The sequence below is a fragment of the Conger conger genome, chromosome 9 (assembly GCF_963514075.1).
Source record: "Conger conger chromosome 9, fConCon1.1, whole genome shotgun sequence".
Taxonomy (NCBI): domain Eukaryota; kingdom Metazoa; phylum Chordata; class Actinopteri; order Anguilliformes; family Congridae; genus Conger; species Conger conger.
The window spans coordinates 47,141,911-47,162,455 of NC_083768.1; the positions used below are offsets into that span (position 1 = coordinate 47,141,911).

The 20,545-nt window shown below is 40.2% G+C and overlaps 1 protein-coding gene across 1 annotated transcript in view; it reads right to left on the reverse strand.

The window, feature by feature from the left end:
- The window catches only part of sdc2 (syndecan 2), a 53,989-nt gene that overhangs the window by 32,918 nt on the left and 526 nt on the right, over positions 1–20,545 (reverse strand). The window lies entirely within an intron of this gene.

Sequence of the window (20,545 nt, forward strand, 5' to 3'; positions counted from 1 at the left end):
ATTCGCTGCTTCAGTGGCTGATCCATTTCAATCCTCAGTGAGCAGCAATTGAATTCCCACCCCTTCCCCTAAGAGGATTTGTGCTCCAGGGATTCATGAGGCTACAGCATTGCTGAGAGAGAGAGACAGAAGGGTGGCGAGGGAGAGAAGGGCTTGAGGGGGGATGGGGGAGGGAGAGAGAGAGTGACAGAACGAGAGAGCAGCAGAATTACATGGAGATTACTGAAATGCAAAGCAAAAACCAGGAAACATGAAGCCTAATAAATCATGCAGTGCTGTGCGTATGACTACAGGGACATGAGTCATTTATTATCAAAAAATAATAGCAGGCAGATAATAATGTGTGTAATAGAATGGTTTTATAAAGGACGTGGACTTCATGCAACCTATTTTTGTGATCCAAAATATGATTTTTTGGCTTGTTAACTTCAATAGCCTACGTTAAGTGGGTTACCATTCAGTAACAAAATGGCATTGAGATTTCAGATCAATAACATACAGCAGATGATTATGAATTTGAAATAAATATGAACAGAAAAAAGGTTAGACGGCGGAGGCCATTCAGCTCGTCTCTTTCCAAAAAAATGCTATATTGTTCATAATCAAGTTGCCAAAACTGGGACGTCAAGGTAAATTATACAGTCATAGATGCTCACATCAAAGCTCGCACCGAACCTCAACAGTCTCAACTCATTTGTCAGATATTTTCTGAGAATGAATGGCAGATATTTTAATAATTATACTTCAGAAACGGACTGAATGAAACTAAAGTAGGTACATGTGATCATGAGACAGTCGTTAGTCAAAATTAGAAATTTTGAGGAAACTGGGTGGGTATGGCATGTAGCATAATTGTCCCCGATCACACAAAACTTACTACGGTCTTCTGCCACTCCATTTGGAACTTGCATGTCAAATTTCATCACATGGAACTGCATTTCCCGAGATGGAGCAATCATACTTTCCACTTTCTTCTGGAAATGCACCCTTCTAGTTATTACAGTATTTGCTGCTGTAGCATTTATTGCTGCAAGTCATTATTGTGATTACTTTGTCTTTTGTTTATTTTAGTTATCAGAGTATTCATATTTTATGTTTACTGTTATTTTCTGTATCATTGTACTGCTCTGCAACATTCATAAATGCATTTCATCCCAATAAAGACTGAAAGATTGAGAGACTAACATAATAAGGAAGAAAATACAACACTACAGGTAGGAACAAAGAAGGCAGAAGCTGGTGGTAGGTCAGGATATCAGTGATTTCACATTGGAATCATGTGATAAGCCATGTAGAGTAGAAGCGCTGGCCTCAGGCGAGAGGAGCAGGTGGGAGAATCTGATCCCATTAGCCAAGATTAATCCTGTGGCATATGCAGCACCCGCCCCTACTGGGTGTTCACTACACAAATAGGCCCTGCCCCGACTGGACAGTCCAATACATGCGGACCCCACCTCTATGGTGCAGTCCTATACATAACGTTCCCACCCCTTCTGGCCAATCCAATTAGTAGACACAACCTCTACTGGGCAGTCCAATGCATGTTGACCCCAGCCCTACTGGGCAGTCCAATGCTTGTACTAAACACAGGTCCGCTGTTTACTGGGCAGTCCAATACATGAAAGTCTCACCACAGCTGGGTGTTCACATCTGGTTAGGCCCCTCTAATGGTGAAGCGCTTTCTAAAAAATCAATGCAGACCCATAATTCAGATAATATTTATCTCAGAATTTCTCTTCCAGTGAGGAATATGAAAAAAGAAAATAACAAAAAGGCGTCCTCGTTTATGCTCTCGGGCCTGAAATGAAAAACTAGCAGACATTGTGCAAGAAGATCAACAACCATGATTAGTGAGGGTTGCCACAGTATTCAATTACTGCCAGAATCTCAGCAGTGAGACTAATCTCACCGCAGATTAATGACCCTATCATGCACGTCAGAGGCTGGGAGACAGAGAGTCAACACTTTGTACAAACAGAACTCAGCAGAGATCGTTTATACAAACCAGATCCTCAGCTCCATATTCTGAACATTCTGTCTCTGCTTTTGTTGAAGATCTAAATGTTTGAAGACAGAAGATCCGCATCTGGCTAAATGCAGGCAGCGTCGTAACCTTGAATAAGGATGTACATGGCGAACAGAAGGAAGAGAGGAACTGACCATCTGGTTGATATATAAAACATCTGTACTCTCCCTCTGCATCCACTAAATTCATCTCTGGGTTGCGCTTCAATGAAAACGTAGATGAGTAAACCAAAACAAACAGTTGCTTTCATAGCAAGTATAACCAAAGAGAGACTCTCCTGTTCCTCTGTGTCTGCAGGCCTTCACTCTCTCTTTCCCCAGTGGGGTAGGCCTAACCTAGGGTCTGTGTGCATGTCTTAACCCTGATAGGAGCTGGTTCAGAAGAGAAGAGGAAGGGAAAGATGGCAGCAAAGCCCAAGAAGATTTATGACAGCCGTTACTGGAAGTGTTTTGGCAGCCCTTGCAGGAAGTGAGTACCCAGCCTTTTTGTAACTGATCAAGTGACTGCAAAGCCAGTTTTTCCAGCTCACAGATACTACACCTCCCCACCTTTACTTTGCATTTTTGATGGACTGTAATATTCAATCTCCCAAGCCTTCATATTAAAAGGTATGGCCCCATTTGTAACTGGATAGCAGTTAGGTAATAGCAAATCTTGTGAATAGGTCATCCAAACTCATCCGACCAGATCACACAACGGAAACCAAATCTCTGAACTGCTGTATCATTTGAAAATGCACTTTTCTAAATAGTTACTGATACTGAATAAGAATAACGGTTTTCTTTCTAAAATACAGGAACTGTATTATGATTTCCTGTATGATAGAGGGTTTGCTCACAAAAGACCAGGTCAACCAACACACACACACACACACACACACACACACACACAGAGACACAGACACAGACACAGACACAGACACAGACACAGACACAGACACAGACACACATGCACACCCGTCAAAGAACACTTGTGGATACAGGCACACAATAACGCAGTTTCCCTGTGGATTAGGGAGTTTATGTGGTCACCCAGGGTACAGCTGCGCAGACTGAAGGTTTGCAGTGACCCCCCAGCCTGGCCTGGCTCCACCAAACCCCTGTACCATGACAAGCACAGAGGCTTTATTCTCAAATCTGAACACAGATCCAGCTTTTTTGTCATATTTTACTTGCACCGTTTGTGCTTGTATCGTGTTTCTTACCATGAATATGTCTTGTTTTTAACCCGTCTGCAAACAAATTTCCCTTGATGGGACAAATACAGTTTGATGTGACTTGAAATCAGAATGATATAAAAACTACATTTTCCAGTATTCACTGACAAACATTTGTGTAGACTGATCTATGGCAGCGCCAATTTGTGAGTCTACAGCGGACAGCAAATGGAGGGGACCAAAAATTCCCCAGCTGTGCTGAAAGCACAAAAATGCTGAGGACTGAAAAAGATGAAATCATGTCCAAAGCAATATAAACAACACATTTACAGTGAGTTCCTATACGACCATAGTTTCCCCTTCCCTAGCTTCACTTCCACTCCCTGCCAGCGGTCAGCTGCCCCACACTAATCACTATGTGAGCTGGGACTGTGAAACACATTCACGTGCTGTTCATGTGGCACTGCTGCACAGAAAGAGGCCTGTGAGTTCCTAATAGCAGACATGCAACCGCTGGAACCCTGCCCTTGTGAAAGCGATACTTCTCCAGACGGGATTTATTCCCCGGGACGTCTGCCGGTCTGTGTTAATCAAAGGGCGGAATTCAACGGTAACCACCCCGGTTTCATTTCAAATCAACAACTAAAACACCACATATCATTTTCCACCCAGTATGGGATGGTTTTAAAGATATTGTGATGTGTTCAGGGCAGGAGTGCTGAAAAAAACTGATTTCCCCTGTCCATATCCTAACTGTCCATTATGAATTCTAAACGGATCCTAGATAAGCATATTGACCGCTCTTGGTATTCCTGCACGACTCACATATTGAGATTTATCCTGATCATCATCTATATTTTGCCAATTATATTTTTTCCACATGCTGCTGTGATGTACCACAAGAATACTATTCCTCTAAATTAGATGTGCACAACAACGGCCAATCCATTTCAGGATTTTGTGCCAATGTCTGCTCTTTTGTATTTAATTAGCTCAATAATATCTTGATCGGACATTTGTAGCTATAACCAACAGGCATAGCAGTGGTCTGCAACTGTATCCTAAAGGTTTTCCTGTGCTCAGATACAGCAGTTAACCAGCATAGTTTAGAGAGCTGTTGGAAAGCTAAAACTAATGTAACTGACTGGAACAAAACCAGTGTAGTAGTGTATGTCTATATATCCTCACAGGTGGCACCAAAAATAGAGATGCAATACCTCTACTAATTATAGAATATCTACATTGGGCACCAAAATGTAAAAAGCTATTGTTAATCAGTCTCATGAAATTAATGGTTAAATTATGATTATGAATTTCAATATTAAAATAATAACCAATAGCTTAACATATGTAAATTCTTTGAGGTGGTAGGCTCAAACATTTATCCAAACAATCAGACCAAACGACAAGGTTTAATAAAATAGAATTTATTAAACAAACACATCTAAACTAAAATCCTACAGACGTAAATTAAGATTGTTGTGTGTGTGTGTGTGTGTGTGTGTGTGTGTGTGTGTGTGTGTTCAGCAGCACACGTGGTGCTGGAGAGAACTGGAGAGAACAAAGGATGAACCAGACTTCTGCATGTACTGCTGGCGTGGCCTGGGAAAGGAAACGTCTAGCTAATCCCAGTGAACCAATGAAACTATACGAGACCTGCCCTTCAGGACCAGAATTGCGCACCCCTGTTCCAAATGCTATAGTCTGGAAATGTTAGGAATACAGCTTCAGCCGACATGACTTGGCACGATTAGTATCCTCGACATACTCCAGGGAACACATTTCCGCACTGTTCATATCCAGAAGAATACCATACCACTAATATCATACGCTATGACTATCAAAACAGACTGAATGGCAAAAAATGTATCAGAAATTTAGAAACATTAAACAGACCAGTGATGTATGTGATGGTTCAGTTCTTTCTTTCCATGGCTTATATAACTGGGAGTCCTATTTCAGTGTGATGGCACCAGTTCCCTGTCTGCGCCCTGAGCTTGCCTTAGACTGTCTGACATTCAATCACTGTAACAATGACCCTCTGCACACATTTACAAAAGCTTAATATGTCTGGTCTTTAGCTCATATGATTTCTGCAAATAACTAAAAAGAAGGAAAATTAAATGACAGAAAAAGAGGTGGGGCCACATTAGTGCTCCACACATGTTTGCCATCTGTTGGAATCGTCTGCATTTTATTCCAGGCAATACAATGTACCCACAGTAAAGGGACCCATTACTGGACGTTATGCAATGTCTTGCGCTTCATACATACAATATGTCAGAATACAAGTGGAGCCGAGACCATTTTCCCACAGATTTTCCGTGTGTGGCCATTTCATGTTCAAAGGCAAATTTCTCAGCAATTTTTTTTTTTCTAATTGTTTATTGTTTTGCAAATGTATAATACCACAGGGCAGGACTGCGGTAGCCTGTCTCAGAAAGAGTAATAAAACTTGGGTTTAAAAAGTTCAGAAGAAAAATCTAATTCATGTTCCTTTCTTCCTGAATAATTAAACTGGCAGCAGAAATAGCTTTCACAGCTCGTCTGTTCAGCCTGCCTTTAAATCTTTAATAATTCTGTGGCAGGATGAGGACCCCATGGAACAGCGAGAGGGGTGGTGCAGCTGCAACAACATGCCTGCGCACAGGAAGACATCAGGTGGAGAGACCCAGAAAACGGACCTTTTCTGCCTTTCAACGCTAACCAGGAAAGGACCGCTAAGAAACCGGGAAAAAAAATAATAATTTGAAACCGCTCAATTCTTTCCCTCTGCTGTAATTCTTCAAAAATGTGCTTTAAGGCTACAGTGGTTTAAGGCTACAGTCATTTCCTCCGTCTTAGAAACAGCACCTTCTCTGGCCTTGCCCTCCTGCTTCCTTTCTCCATATAAATCCAAGCAAGCCATTCCAAAAAGCTATTGCCTTCTTTATCTTTTGTCAGTTGCTTGTGCTTTATAAATGTGAAAAAATTTGTCCCTGACCAACAAGATAAGTCACATGAAATAGGGACCATAATTATGGCATGCAGGCATCTTGGGACTGGCTGCTACTGTACATGACCCAACAAGACATTGTAATGATTAAGTACTGACCTGGCCTTGACTGAGGCCTTTCTCAGCCCGCTGAAGGCCACTGTGGTCTTCTAGGAACACATGGCAAAGCGCAGCTGGGCCAAATGCCATGACGACCAAGATCCATAAACAACGTTCGTACAACACAGCATGGGCATGTGATAACCCCAAGCTGAACTCTACGAAGAAAGGAGCTACTGTAATCACGGACACACTTCAAATAACACTTGTCTGCCCTAGCCAGACATAGCGAATCACAGTCCAAGATGTGAAGAGCAGGCCAGTATACACAATGTCGCACCCAGACTAGTTGACAGAGCTGGAGGAAGAGTATGCAATTCAGAGTAGCGTGTGATGAATGAATAGGCTACTTTTTACACTGGAAATTACGTACATAGACAGTCGCGAGCTATAAGTACACAGGTACAGCCAGCTCTGTTGTTTTTCTAGAGGCTTGCTTGTGATTTTCCACCAATTACCGCCGTGAAGACTCCTCAGAGGTGGCGCGGAAATTAGCTGTCAGTCGGTTTGATTCATCGTGCTGCAATTTCAAAACAAAAATCTAATTTCTTCAGACACTTGTTATTTTAAAGCTTGAAGCCGATAAACAGCCGTCTATGAGGCAGGGTGCTAACAGGACACAGGCATGGCTTTCATTACCATTTTAATATTGAGAGAACCTGCATGCTGATGGTGTTAACAAAGAGTCCATTAACAGAGATTAAGTCCCGCTTTCAGAGAGGCTGCATTAATATGGCTGGAAGCAGCCAGGCATGCGGAGTCACAGCGGTACTCAACCTGGAGTGATTAAAGAGCCAACCCCCCAACCCCCCAGGCTCATCCCCATCCGCTGCTCTTATCACTTAATGTCCATCTTCACGTCGGACACCCGTCTCTGTTAAAAGCTTTCTCTCAGTGCGTGTTTATCAATTAATTTCCTCATGGTTCAGACCCCTGAAAACCATCTAATGCCATGACCTGAGATGGGTCTGGCCAGCTGTGTAGTTTTATTACATTAAAACGGCGGTTGCAGTTTGTTGCAGTTGCGCACCGAGGACCAGGGTTCGATTCCAAAAAGCCGAGTTTCGCCAGCTCTCGTGGAGCGGAGGGGGAGGGACTTGGCAGGGGTAGTTGGATCGCCACATACAGCATGGAGTAATGGTCTCGGCTTGGAGAAAGCGTGTTTCTCTCAGGGTCACAAGATCGAACTGGGCTGCCGAGGGACGGGGTCCCCAGCTAGCACTAATTGGATTAGATAGGGTATAATTGGCTACCAAATTGGGATAAAAATGGAACAATTGTAAAAAATGTATTTCATTCAATGCGTATGTCAAAAGGTAAACCAGAATGAGGAAGGGATGCAAGAATTATGTACATTTAGGCATTGATCTGGCAATCCCACTTTGTTAATACTGTTAATACTGTTCACTCTTTAATTCACTGCTGAAGAAATATTTCAGCAAAATACCCCCAGTCGCACTGCATATGGAGCTCGGCTTGCAGGGTTCTTCCTGCATAGCAAATTCTGAAGTGGCGCTCAAATTTTGTGCCACCTCCCCAAAATTCAGTACGAAAAAACATTAGCCTGTAAATGTTGCTCGGTAGATTTCTATCAATGAATCAGGGAGGGTGCATCGCAGCATTCGCTGTGTTGAGGCATGTTGCTTTCTTTTGCGCCCAAGCATGTCTAATATTTGCTCATTTATTTACACCCTATCAGTTTAATGTTTTCAACTTTGCAGATATGGCCCATAGAATAACCGAGTCCGCAAAGAGGAGCAGGTGAAAAGACAGTCATCATCATCTGATCATTACTGGCCATTAAAAAGTATAATTCAGATTATTAATGAGATGTGGTCAAGCCTCATTCTTAGCCAAGCAAAACCCTGGCTTGTAAACCAATGTTTGCACATTCCATTCATCCACTGGCTCCTCGCTTGCAAGGCTTATAACCTCAGTAGATCTGTGAATATCCCCCAGCGTAAATGGTAGACGTAGAATATCCAGGTTTGGAATGTAAAAGTCCTCCCTAGTATTTTGTTCCAATTACATGGGCTTGCTAATTAGCACAATTCAGCGAGGAAGTCAAACAAAAATGAGTGAAAATAAACTGGCTGAGTTCAATGTGGAAGAAAGAAAACTTTAAAACTTTATCCAATCCCTTATTTATGCTATTTTTCTTGCACTTAGCTCTAACCGCCAAGAGGCTAGAAGAAGAAGCGAGAAAGGTGGTGAAGACGGGTTAATCGAGAAAACACGCTCATGTTTCCCTGCTCAACTTTTCCTAAGCAATGAAACATGAGCGCATCCTAAAATCTCTGCTTGTAGCTTCAACTGTAGCTCTTAGAAGGAACATTAATGGGTTGGAATTTCCTTAAAGATGGAATCAATTTCTGGGTCTGGCAAAGTACAAGGAGATAGGTGGTGAAAAATAAGTGATTGGATTAATTTAACAGTGAAAAAGCCTGAAAGAAATACGGCAGGACTTTTACTTTCTAACCCCTGGACTTTCCACCTCGGATAAATGGAGTAAAAATAGGCTGTTGAAGTCACCCTAAAGTAGTTTTCACTTGTCTACTTGTGCATTCAAAGACCCAACCATAACCACAGCAATTGACATCTTTTACAATTGTTACCTGTCACACTGTGCAAAGTAACCCCAACCCCAACATGCCGTCTTTCATTGCTGTGTATTGTTTACAGTAGATCATGTACTCTATTGCTATGCTCCAATTGATTGTTCACTAGATGTCCACTGTCTGTAGTCATAGCAACTACCTTTTTATTTGTATAGGGCTTTTCTTAGGGAACTACTACTCATGTTTTTTTATTTTTCGCACCATTCTCTGCAAAGTCTAGAGACTGTTGTGCATGAGAATCCCAGGAGATCAGCAGTTTCTGAGATACTGAAACCACCCTGTCTGGCACCAACAATCATTCCACGGTCAAAGTCACTTAGAAATCAAATTTCTTCCCCATTCTGACATTTGGTCTGAAGAACAGCTGAACCTCTTGACCATGTCTGCATGCTTTTATGCTGCCACATGATTGGCTGATTAAATATTTGCATTAACAAGCTGGTGAACAGGTCTACCCAATATAGTGCTCACTGAGTGTACGATATATGCATAACCCAAAGTAGAACACTATCAGCTGAACCAAACATTTGGAGATTCATTCATGCAGATGCACAAAATATGAAAAACCACTGGGTCCGCTGGAGACATGGAACATAAAATATAACATAGAACACAATACTGAAGAACATAAGGCACAAGAACATCTTGTACATGTACTCTTGTACATCTTGGAAGTAGATATGCAAACTGATAAACGAGGGAGAGTTTTCTGCGAAGAAAGCTCAATTTCTATTTTCATTTCCTTCCTTGGATGTCAGATATGACACTCTCCCCTTCTCTCATGCTGGAGTGAGAAAAGAACACTATTTCAATCTCCCCGATACACATCAGGTTCTTCCCCTTGATATCCATACAAGCAAGTCCGGGACAAAAACAACATTTTAAAAGGCAAGAAGGCTAGCTCTAAAAAAAGTAATTTGTACCTTTAAGAACACAATACAAATAGTACCTTCCCATTTCTCATGCCATTTTAAGTATCTTTTTAATGAGCTAGGAATCCTCTGATATATTTTTGATATAGTAAAAGCACAACTGAATTGGCTGGAGAAGAACCAATATAAAAATGTTTGCATTCACTTGTGTTCCTTTCAGCAGGGATGGTAGAGATAAATGCAATAACAGCAAGAGCAATAACCACAGGAAATTATCCTTTTTTTCCTTTTAGAACAGATTGAAATCCTACACAGCATATGGCACCAACTCCTTGATGTTACCTGGCTTGCAAGCAGCAAATCTCTCACTACTGCAGTACAGTGCTTTGTAATTTGAAAGCATGGTGACTCATTTGAATATATTGTTACTAATGCCCTAGTAACACACACATACAAACACTTTATGATTAATTTGAAAGCTTTATGCTTTTTCTATTTTTTTGTTAAAATCCATCTCCAACTAATCCATCTCCTGTCTGAAAATCTGTCTACTCATATCTCAAATAAAACCAACTCATCATATAGAGTTGACTATGTCTACAGCTTTGTGGATTCTGCATGTAAATGTTTGTGACTTAAGCGTTTGTTTTTAAACTAAAAGTGTGATGTGAAAAAGAGGTGAAACAATAGATTTTCTGATAATTGACTACCGTAAGTTGTTTTCAATAAAAATGTCAAATCATAATGAGCTTGTTCCAGATAAGTTAACTAACGTTAGCTAGCTACTTGTTTTTGGCAACTATTCACACATTGTAGCAATTGACAGCCAAATGCTGATGTTAATGTTAGCTAACTTAACAATGTTAGATAGCTAACTATTAATTTTATAAAGCACAATCTTATAATAGCAATAATAATAATAATAATAATAATAATAATAATAATAATATAATACAATACTAATAGGCCTACTTAACCAGAAATAATTTTAACATTAGTCTAGTGCTGGATAATATTTTTCTTGAATAAACCAGATGTTTAAATGGGTCTTTGTTGATGCACAAGCGCAGAAGCGTTTTTTATGGTTGTCACCCTGAAATGGTCTATTAGTGGATTAAACATAAAAGGCAATTGTACTGCCTTCTAAAAAGATACCACATAATAAGCCATTTGACTCCACTGCAGTTATATCCAATGTATTCCGCACCAGGGCAATCAATCCATGGGGAGCAGGTCATGCCATTTTCAGTTTGTTTTTTTTCCACAGGCAAGGTTTCGGGAGATGGCCCCAAAGGAGCATTGATAGGTCTGAGGGAAAGGCCAAGACTTCACATAGTGCAGTCCAGCTAGAGAAGTAAACAAGGAGGCCTTTTTCCTCACCTCTGTTCCTTGAACTGCACCAACACAGACAGTCCGGCCGTACTACACAATACAGTGAGCAAAAGCTGTTGTTGCAGAGATGAGTGATCCAAAGTGTGTGTGTTTTATACAAAAATGCCAAATTCTGCAGTTAAATTATAAAATGGAAACTTTTCTTAATGATTACCCATACATTTCTGAATAATAAATTTTTTTCTCTTTTTTTTTTGGAGTAGGCCTATACCCTAAATGTAACCTGATGATCTTCACTCAAGTCAAACTAAATTTTTTCTGCCTTCCCAAAAATGAAAGCTACAGCATTCCTTGAGTGCTTTCTATTTGTATCAAGTATCAGTGTAAAATCCACAACAGTGGAACAATATGGTGTCCACAACATTTAAATCAATTCCAAATGTGCAGTTTGACTTTCATTTATTATTGCTGGAAATTTAAGGATCGATTTTCCAAAACAAACCAAGTTAAAACACCTGTAACATTAGAGCAGAACCCATACGGTACATACCGTCATATTTCACCACAACACTTGATCAGTATCTCTGAATGTAATCGCAATGGCTGATATTTGAAACTTTGGTAAATTACCGCTGGAGTCTATGTGCAGAACGACGTGATTGCTAGTTTTGGTGGTGAATTATGGCCAGTTAGCTACTAAGTAGTGAGGATGAGACAAGGGAACTCAAATGTCTACAAAACGAAAAACGTGGTTTGTAGAAGTCACTGACTTAGCCATGACAAACACTTAGCGATGGAAAACAAGTGAGTTGTAGGCTATTGTATGTTGATATAAGACATAAATTGCATAAATTGAAAATGTATTTGAGTTCAAGACTTATTTTCCAAGTTAAAACCTCTTATATTAGTCTGGCCATTCTTTGGTTTGTTTCGTTGTCTGCTCATAACAATGCAGAAATCGAACTGATATATTTTGATATGAAGTGTGCTCATTAGGCTACATTTGAAAAGGACGCCTCATGCCCTCATATTTAGTTAACCACTGGTTATAAGGTCACACTCAAAATACACTTAGGCTGCACATCAGATAAATTTGCTTCCGTTATTAAATTTTTAACAAGAAAAATGCATGCCCTCTTTAAAGTATCGTTTGCTTGCTTTGCTCACTTGCGTTTCTCTAAGCTGAACAGCCACCGATTCAACATGCTGAATTGGCCAAAAAGCCGCAGATGAGATCTGACTGGCACCAACGGTGTGGGACACACCACAGAAACTACCAACGGTCACAGACGGCTCAATTGCAGCCGATGGTCAGCTTGGTGTGTCCGGGCCTTTAGATTTCACTGTACTCATAAGTTGCCAGTGTCACCACTGTTGAACTAAATGTAATTGCCATTTCAGTCAGGTACCTTCATTTCAAAGAACGTGCTATTCATTAGCTTTGCCACTGGTCTTGCAACTCTTGCAAAATGGAAAATATCTTACTGTGATGGCCTTACACATTGTTTGAATAGGAAATCCTGTATATGAACAAATCCACTCAAAAAACTGAAGAACCAAACTCATCCATGCTACTGGATGAAAACAGACCAAACCATGTTACAAAAACATTGAGATAGACTGTCTTTATAAGCAATTCCAAATGAGCGGTATTGCATTAGTTTAATCATTTATTCAAATGTTTCTGTTCAACCTTAATTGCCATAGATATTAAATGCCATTAATCATAATGCTGTGAAGAGGATGTGTGCTTTGCCTGTGACAGCCTCCTCTGTGAAACCACTTCTTTTACCAGCTCACTAAGGTTTATTCCTGCCTTAGTTATTCCTCTGCTTAGAATAACAACCTAAAGCATTTAAGCAGACATCTTATTTTAAATATTACAAGATAGCTGGTAAGTTCGTTATTTTCACACCCATTTTGTCGAGGAAAATAATGGAAGAATCAATGTATCTTGTAGATTAAAATAATACACCTCCCCGTCTGCATTGTCCTCAGAGCCCAGCACACTGTTTGGCCATGAAGCCTGCAGCCAAACTGGCCAGTTCATATAATTTCCATACAATAAAGGGCAGACAAACACAGCGAAGGGAGGCCAAGCACATATTCCCTCCATGGAAATCGATCCTGGTTACAGAACTGTAAATGCATAAAGCAGACAGCAGGGCTAATGCATAGGGCTTTCCTTTCAGTGTATGACTGCTCTGCCAGAACCCAAGCCCTTCCAAGAAAACTTTCCATTTGCTAAGCTAATCAAGCCAGTGGGGCAGAGGGGGTGGGGTGAGAGTGGGGGGCGAGTGCAATTTGGGCCTAATTTGGGCTGTGCATTGCCATTTTGTAGGGTGCTTCCATTTTGGAGGATGGAAAAATGGATCGGTCTGCAATCTCTGTGTAAGGGACCGGAAGCACCACCACCTTTTGCTACATCACCAGTACCATGGCACTTTGGTGTGTTCCCTGAAAGGCTGATTTGTCATGCATTCAGGTTTTTCTTCAAGTACATTCTACCCTGCTTTTGGCACATGTCCACTAGCCACAGGCTGAAAAAAAAGAGCCAAACAAAAACTTGGATGGCTCATTTCCGACCAGAAAACACTCGCAGTGCGCTTTCAAACAAATGCGCTCACATCCATTATCCGAGAGACGGTTTGTAATGCACTTTGCCTTAATTTTATTTTTTTAAACTAGCATTTTCCTTTCTCTTTTTTATTCTTACCATCTGTGTGGAAAAATAATAGCCACATAATCATGCCACTCTTATCAAAGTACAAGTGTAACCGAAAACTGGACAGTAATGACAAACAGCAGCACTGTTGAAAGGAAATGACTACAGGCAATCTGTTGCATGGATGATGACAAAACAAGAGCTCAACGCCATTTTCCCTCCAAAGTCCAAAGAGCTGATGTTTGTGAAGTATGAAAGATTACATAATGTTTAGCAGAGCTGGAGCAAATGAATATAAATAGTAGGAACTGAGGTGGGCTGGCGGACTTCAGAGGAGAATTACTCCCATGTGAGAGGCTTAAGCCCAGCGGTTACTCTGCTCAGGTTACTGGCACCAAGAACACATTCCATTCACAGCGCTATCCCTTGCAGAATAAATGAGTTTTTGAGGATAGCTCACACATTCTATTCATTCATTGGTATATTAAATTAAATTAAATTAAGCCTCCTCTGCTGGCTTTCATCCATCACACACTATTACTGGAGGCCATTAGATGCCTCGACTAAAGTCATTCCACTTGTTACATCGGGATGTCAGACTTGCGTCGGTTGTTACCGCTCGGGAGTAAAAGGATGACGGTATGTCTGCAAGAGGACAGCGCTGCGTGGTCTATTTAAAGAAAGTATACAGTGCAGCTCTTTCAAAGCTATTTCAGTTTAATTCGATATCCAAACCAAAGTCGACCTCAAGAGGATGTGATGAAAAACTCCAAGCATTTATTCAACCCAGTGATGCCTCTGAGGTGCACAGGAAGTTTAATATGAATAAAATAAAAGTTAATATGGCCTACCATACTCACACAACCCGTTAGGAGTATATGAAGATATTTTTCATCAAGAGAGAACAAATGGGGAGCAACTGGGACACTGGGAGATGATTCAATTAGGCTATGGGCTACTGTGCAGCCTCTTGTAAATAATGTAGGCTACTACATCAGTACCACATTTTTCTAATGTGTTGCAAGTCAACTGATTACATTAGATTTAATAGATGCTCTTATCTAGAGTGGTTTACACAGATTACATACATGGGTCAGTGACAAATAACGTATTCTACTTTAGAAAAAAAAAGATTTATGTAGAATCATATGGTGACATCAGTCACAAATGTCATACAGATGAATTTTCTAAATATTTCTTTTTTTGCTTTTATTACCACTCAATTCCTAGTAAATATTCAATGTGAGATCTCAAGTATGTAGTGCTCAGGAAATAAAACATTCACCACTATTTATTTTGTAAAAATAGCTGTAGATAGCAGGTCAATGTGTTCAAGTCTCTTTCACAAAACAGAAAATGCTTGAAAATGCTTTCTGCCGGCTGGGAGGAGGTCCTGGGTTCGAATCCCCGTCAGCCTTATGGTTCCCTCTCTACGTGCACCTGGCGGTCGAGCTGCACGTTCACGCCTGTTTTCCGTTCTGGTTCCTCAGTGGTGGAATGACTTGCCTACCACTGTCAGGACAGCAGAATCCCTCCCCCTATTTCGACGCAGACTAAAAACACACCTTTTCAAACTCTACCTTAGTCCTCCCTCCTGATTTCCCCCGCCCCCCTTTCTGATATCCCTATTCCCCTTGTCTAACCCCCCCCAAAAAAAAATATTATAATTGCACTTATGATGACTATATGTTTAGAACAGCATTTTATGTGTATTTTCCTAGTTATGGATGTGATGCTTTGACTTGTGGAAGAACCTATGCACCTCTAAATTGCTTTGGATTAAAAGCGTCTGCCAAATGACTAAAATGTAAATTCATTCATTCATTCTCCTAACCCGCTTATCCTGAAAAGGGTTGCAGGGGGGCCAGAGCCTATCCCAGCATACATTGGGCAAAGGCAGGAATACACCCTGGACAGGTCGCCAGTCCATCGCAGGGCACACACACCATTCACTCACACACTCACACACTCATACCTACGGACAATTTAGACTCTCCAATTAGGCTAACCTGCATGTCTTTGGACTGTGGGAGGAAACCGGAGTACCCGGAGGAAACCCTACGCAGACACGGGGAGAACATGCAAACTCCGCACAGAGAGGCCCTGGCCGACGGGGATTCGAACCCAGGACCTCCTTGCTGTGAGGCGGCAGTGCAACCCACCGCACCATCCGGGCCGCCTTTAAAATGTAAATGTAAATGTAAATTTTAATTAGTACAAAAATAACTACAAAAAATCTGTGGTATCCAGCCTGGCAGGGTAACTGATTCCTCTCACAATAATAGACCTCTAAATTATGATAAAATAACTATAGTATGACAAAAGAACTGCACTCCTTACTTAGCTAATCCATTGGATAGCTAATACAAGTCATTATAAATAACACCCTAGTGATTAGTCTGGCAAAAATAGACCACTATAGAATGATTTCCAATATGATAAGAATGTTACCATAGTTTAGATTTTCTTTTAAATGCTGGCCCTGAACCTCGCTACTCTCTCTCTTTGCATGACAGGGACATCAAGAACATAATTTCCCTTTCAATGTGAAAACTGTACTTGTAAAATATGTATTAATTCCAAATGGTAAATAATAATATAATAATTATATTTACAAAAAACTATGAATGTGTTGGTTTATGTTACTTATGGAAATACATTTGAATAAGCATTTAAAAAAAACATTTAAATACATATTTAATATTATATTGTTTTATAATATGTTGTATTGTCAATTACATTGTAATGCACAATGTCCATTGTATACCTCAAAGCAATAAAATCATAAATGTCAATCTGGATAGCAAATGACACTGAGGTAACACAAAATAAATGTTATCCCGTAAGACATTGTTATCGGGTACAACATAAAATTATGTTTTCTTAATGAAAAAAATTGAATTAAATTGAACCATTCATTCACTCTCATTATGTGTTATCCAGTATGACTCAGGATTTTGCAACATAGTGTATCAGTGATTTTAAAGGGTCAATTAAAAAACCAATTAAACATACAATTGGTCATCTTTTACCACAATTTGCGGTCCTTCAGAAGCTTCTTTATGATGCCACTTCCTGTATAATTCCTTTTTTTTTTATAAATGTGCGATATAATATAGCATATTATGACATTTTTGACCTGACATTTTTATTTTTAAATGTATTTTGGACAGCAAAATAACATGTCATGTCACTGACCTGACATACCATCCTTTCATAGGGTATTTTACTGGAGCAGACAAGGTTATCTTGCTCAAGGGTAAATCAGCAGTAATCAAACCCACAAGTTACAGAATAGCCATACGTGTTCTTATTGGCTGTGCAAACAGTATTTGCTCTGTCCCAAAAGGGCACCTGAAATCCATCCATCCATCCATCCATCCATTATCTGAACCCGCTTATCCTGATCAGGGTCGCAGGGGGGCTGGAGCCTATCCCAGCATACATTGGGCGAAAGGCAGGAATACACCCTGGACAGGTCGCCAGTCCATCGCAGGGCACACACACCATTCACTCACACACTCATACCTACGGGCAATTTAGACTCTCCAATCAGCCTAACATGCATGTCTTTGGACTGTGGGAGGAAACCGGAGTACCCGGTGGAAACCCACGCAGACACAGGGAGAACATGCAAACTCCGCACAGAGAGGCCCCGGCCGACGGGGATTCGAACCCAGGACCTCCTTGCTGTGAGGCGGCAGTGCTACCCACTGCACCATCCGTGCCGCCCACCTGAAATCCTAAGAACATTAAAAATATCAAGAGCAAATCTTTGCCTTTGGTATGGTAGCATCATAATTCAATCGTGTAGCCGTACAGCCAGCTTAATAGCTAAACTGCTACTGTAGCATGTGTGGACACACACACACACACACACACACACACACACACACGGATCAAATATAAATAGCACCAACAAATATGAAGTCTTACACAAAATGAATGAGGTTACTTGCATAATGAAACTGTATAATAGAATATAGGGTATTGAATTACATCTCAGCTAGGGTTTGTGGGTTCATACTCATCGTGATCATGAATTGAGACCCTAGCAAAGATCTACACATCAATCAATACAAAGTTTGTTTGCGCCCATTCGCCAACTGTCACATATTGAGGGAGGAGATGGCCACACAAGAAAATAAGACTGCAGAATGTATTTATGTAAGGTACCAGCTGCCATGTTGTTGTAAAAGTGAATAATAAGAAATAAAGAAACAAATGGCAGGATATTTCCATAAGAGAAAATATTTGTTAGGTTACTAAGGGAGCAAGCTTTGAAGGAACAAGCTATATTAACAATGTGGTAATGCTTTCATGTGGAGTCATATGTACAGGGCAGTCCATAAGTATTTAGACAGTAGTACAATTTCTGTTCTTTTGGCTCGGTTCTCCAGCACATTGGCTTTGAAATGAAACAATGAATATAAGGTTAAAGTGCCTTGACTGTCACCTTTACTTTGAAGGTATTTACATCCATATTGGGTAATCCGTGTCGGAATTACATCCCTTTTTATGCATAGTCCCCCGTTTCAGTGGACCAAATGTAATTGGCTTCAGTCAGCTGATCTGACCTCCCATTTGGAGAGGTGGCCATAGATTTACACCCCCCAACCCCGAGATAACTACAAAAACACAGACCAAAACATCCTTGCTCAAGCATTAAATCTTTCGGAGGTGATTGATACCAAGGATAATTCTTACATCCATTGTTTCTTAATTTTCATTATCAATTCACAGTCAAGCAAATTCAAAATTCACATTGCTAACCTAATTCAAATGCTGAAAACCAATTTCAACGACATTGCCAACAGTCTGGGTGAAATAATGTATCTCAAGAATAGATTAGTAAGATTTGTATTGCTTTCTTGGCTGCATTGCACAGGCCCACTTGGTATACTATATGATTAACACAAAGATTTGCCTAGTGGTGATTCACAACCAACTTGATTGCTACTTCAAAGTGGTGCCAGTATTGAGAATCAATTTCAAGTATTGGCTTTCATCCTGACAGTGATACAGCACTGCTGCAGGCGAAACAGTCAGAGTCAAGTGAAGATTCAACAGATCTCCTGAGAGAAAGAGTCCAGGTAAAACATACCAGAAATCAAGGGCGACTTGATATTTTATTGATGGAACATTGTTTTAGTTTTTAACACCAAATACTCAACAGCAAGGTATTATTATTCATGCTCTTTGGTCAAGAGTCAAAACTAGCAATTTAAGGGCAGTGCTGCCAAAGGTTAAGACCAACATGGAAGAACTCTAAATGCAACAAAGCCAATAATTTCTTTAGTTACCTAATTTTATTCATCGTCAACTTCACATATGTCATACTGTACCATTGCAAAGACTTAGATGAATATTTGTTAGTAATATCCAAAATCCCAAAATCAAGCACTGGCAGGGAACAACACTGTAAGAGGTAAAACTAGTAACTAAACATGAAACAGAAGGCAAAAGACTTTGCTTCAGCTAAATCCCCATTTTCAACTGACATCCCCGTGCATTTAATTTAATGTACAGCCTCAAGTAGCTAAAATTTAAGATAAACAAATGAGTTTCACTTTGATATTGGTTCAAAAACATTCCAAAGTTCAGGTGAATGGAGCCCTGGCTTTGCATAAAAGGACATGGCTATGAGTCAACATACTCAACAAGCAGCCTACAGCTTGGTTGTTTACACAGTGACGCTAAAGGATGTTATAAAACTCCACAAACTAACAAGACTCTGCAACTTTCCCCAAAACTTCTTAAAAATATTTTTGAAAATTTAAATGTTAGAGGAGGGTACACATACACACCCACAATGCTATGCATAGGTGCATCACTTTAGTGCGTCTATAAACACTGATGAGTAACTATCGCTCGTACGTGGTAATAATATTACTCCAATTAAGGGATCCATGCCAAATTAATACATTTATGTATCTGTGGACAGCCTACATCGACTAGTACGCACACATCGTGCTTTTCCAAAAATAATTAAACAACGCAGCACACTTTGTTTTACAAAACCGTGGGGTGATTAACAAGATCGAAGTTTTCACCATTTGCTTCAGTAACTTCTTGTGTTCGATAAACTAGTCCAGGCTGTGACTTCTCCTGATGAATAGGATGCAGCAATAAAATTTGAATCGGCGCTTACTTAAAGGTAGAGTTAATTGAAGACATTTATCAAACTATCCAAATTACAGCAAATATTTACCAGCATCGAGAAGACTGTTTGCACAAAAGCCCCGTTAGTCAAGACCACCGTGCTTTCCTACCCCTCTACTCATTTGCCGCAGTAGCTAGCCACACTTGACTCAGATTTATTAAATCAGAACTTCTCACTGGCCACAGTTGCCTCCCGTGTTATCCAGGATGAATTGTTCTTTAGTTGTTAAACCTCTTCTTCATTACTTTTGTCGGAATTTAGGCTGCCACTCACTTAAGATTGCATACAGTTCAGTCCTGTATTTCTGAACAGTTAGAGTCCACTTCCATTCGTGTAAGGCCTTTATTTATATGTGTAAAAACTGAACAATGGCTGAAACTATACATTTCGCTCTTTCATAAATCAGTTAGGCAACACAGAACTGCGTATAGCTTACAAGTCAATTGGTCTTCCCAAAAAAACTAAAGGAAAAACAAACCCTTCCCCCAACTGGCACAAAGAAAATCGAACCCATCAATACAAAAACAGGTTTAAAGTTTCTCAATCAACAAGACAAAAAATAGACAGTAAAGTCAGCTTCACGTAACTGGAAATCATTTTCAGTCTTCCTCTACTTGGG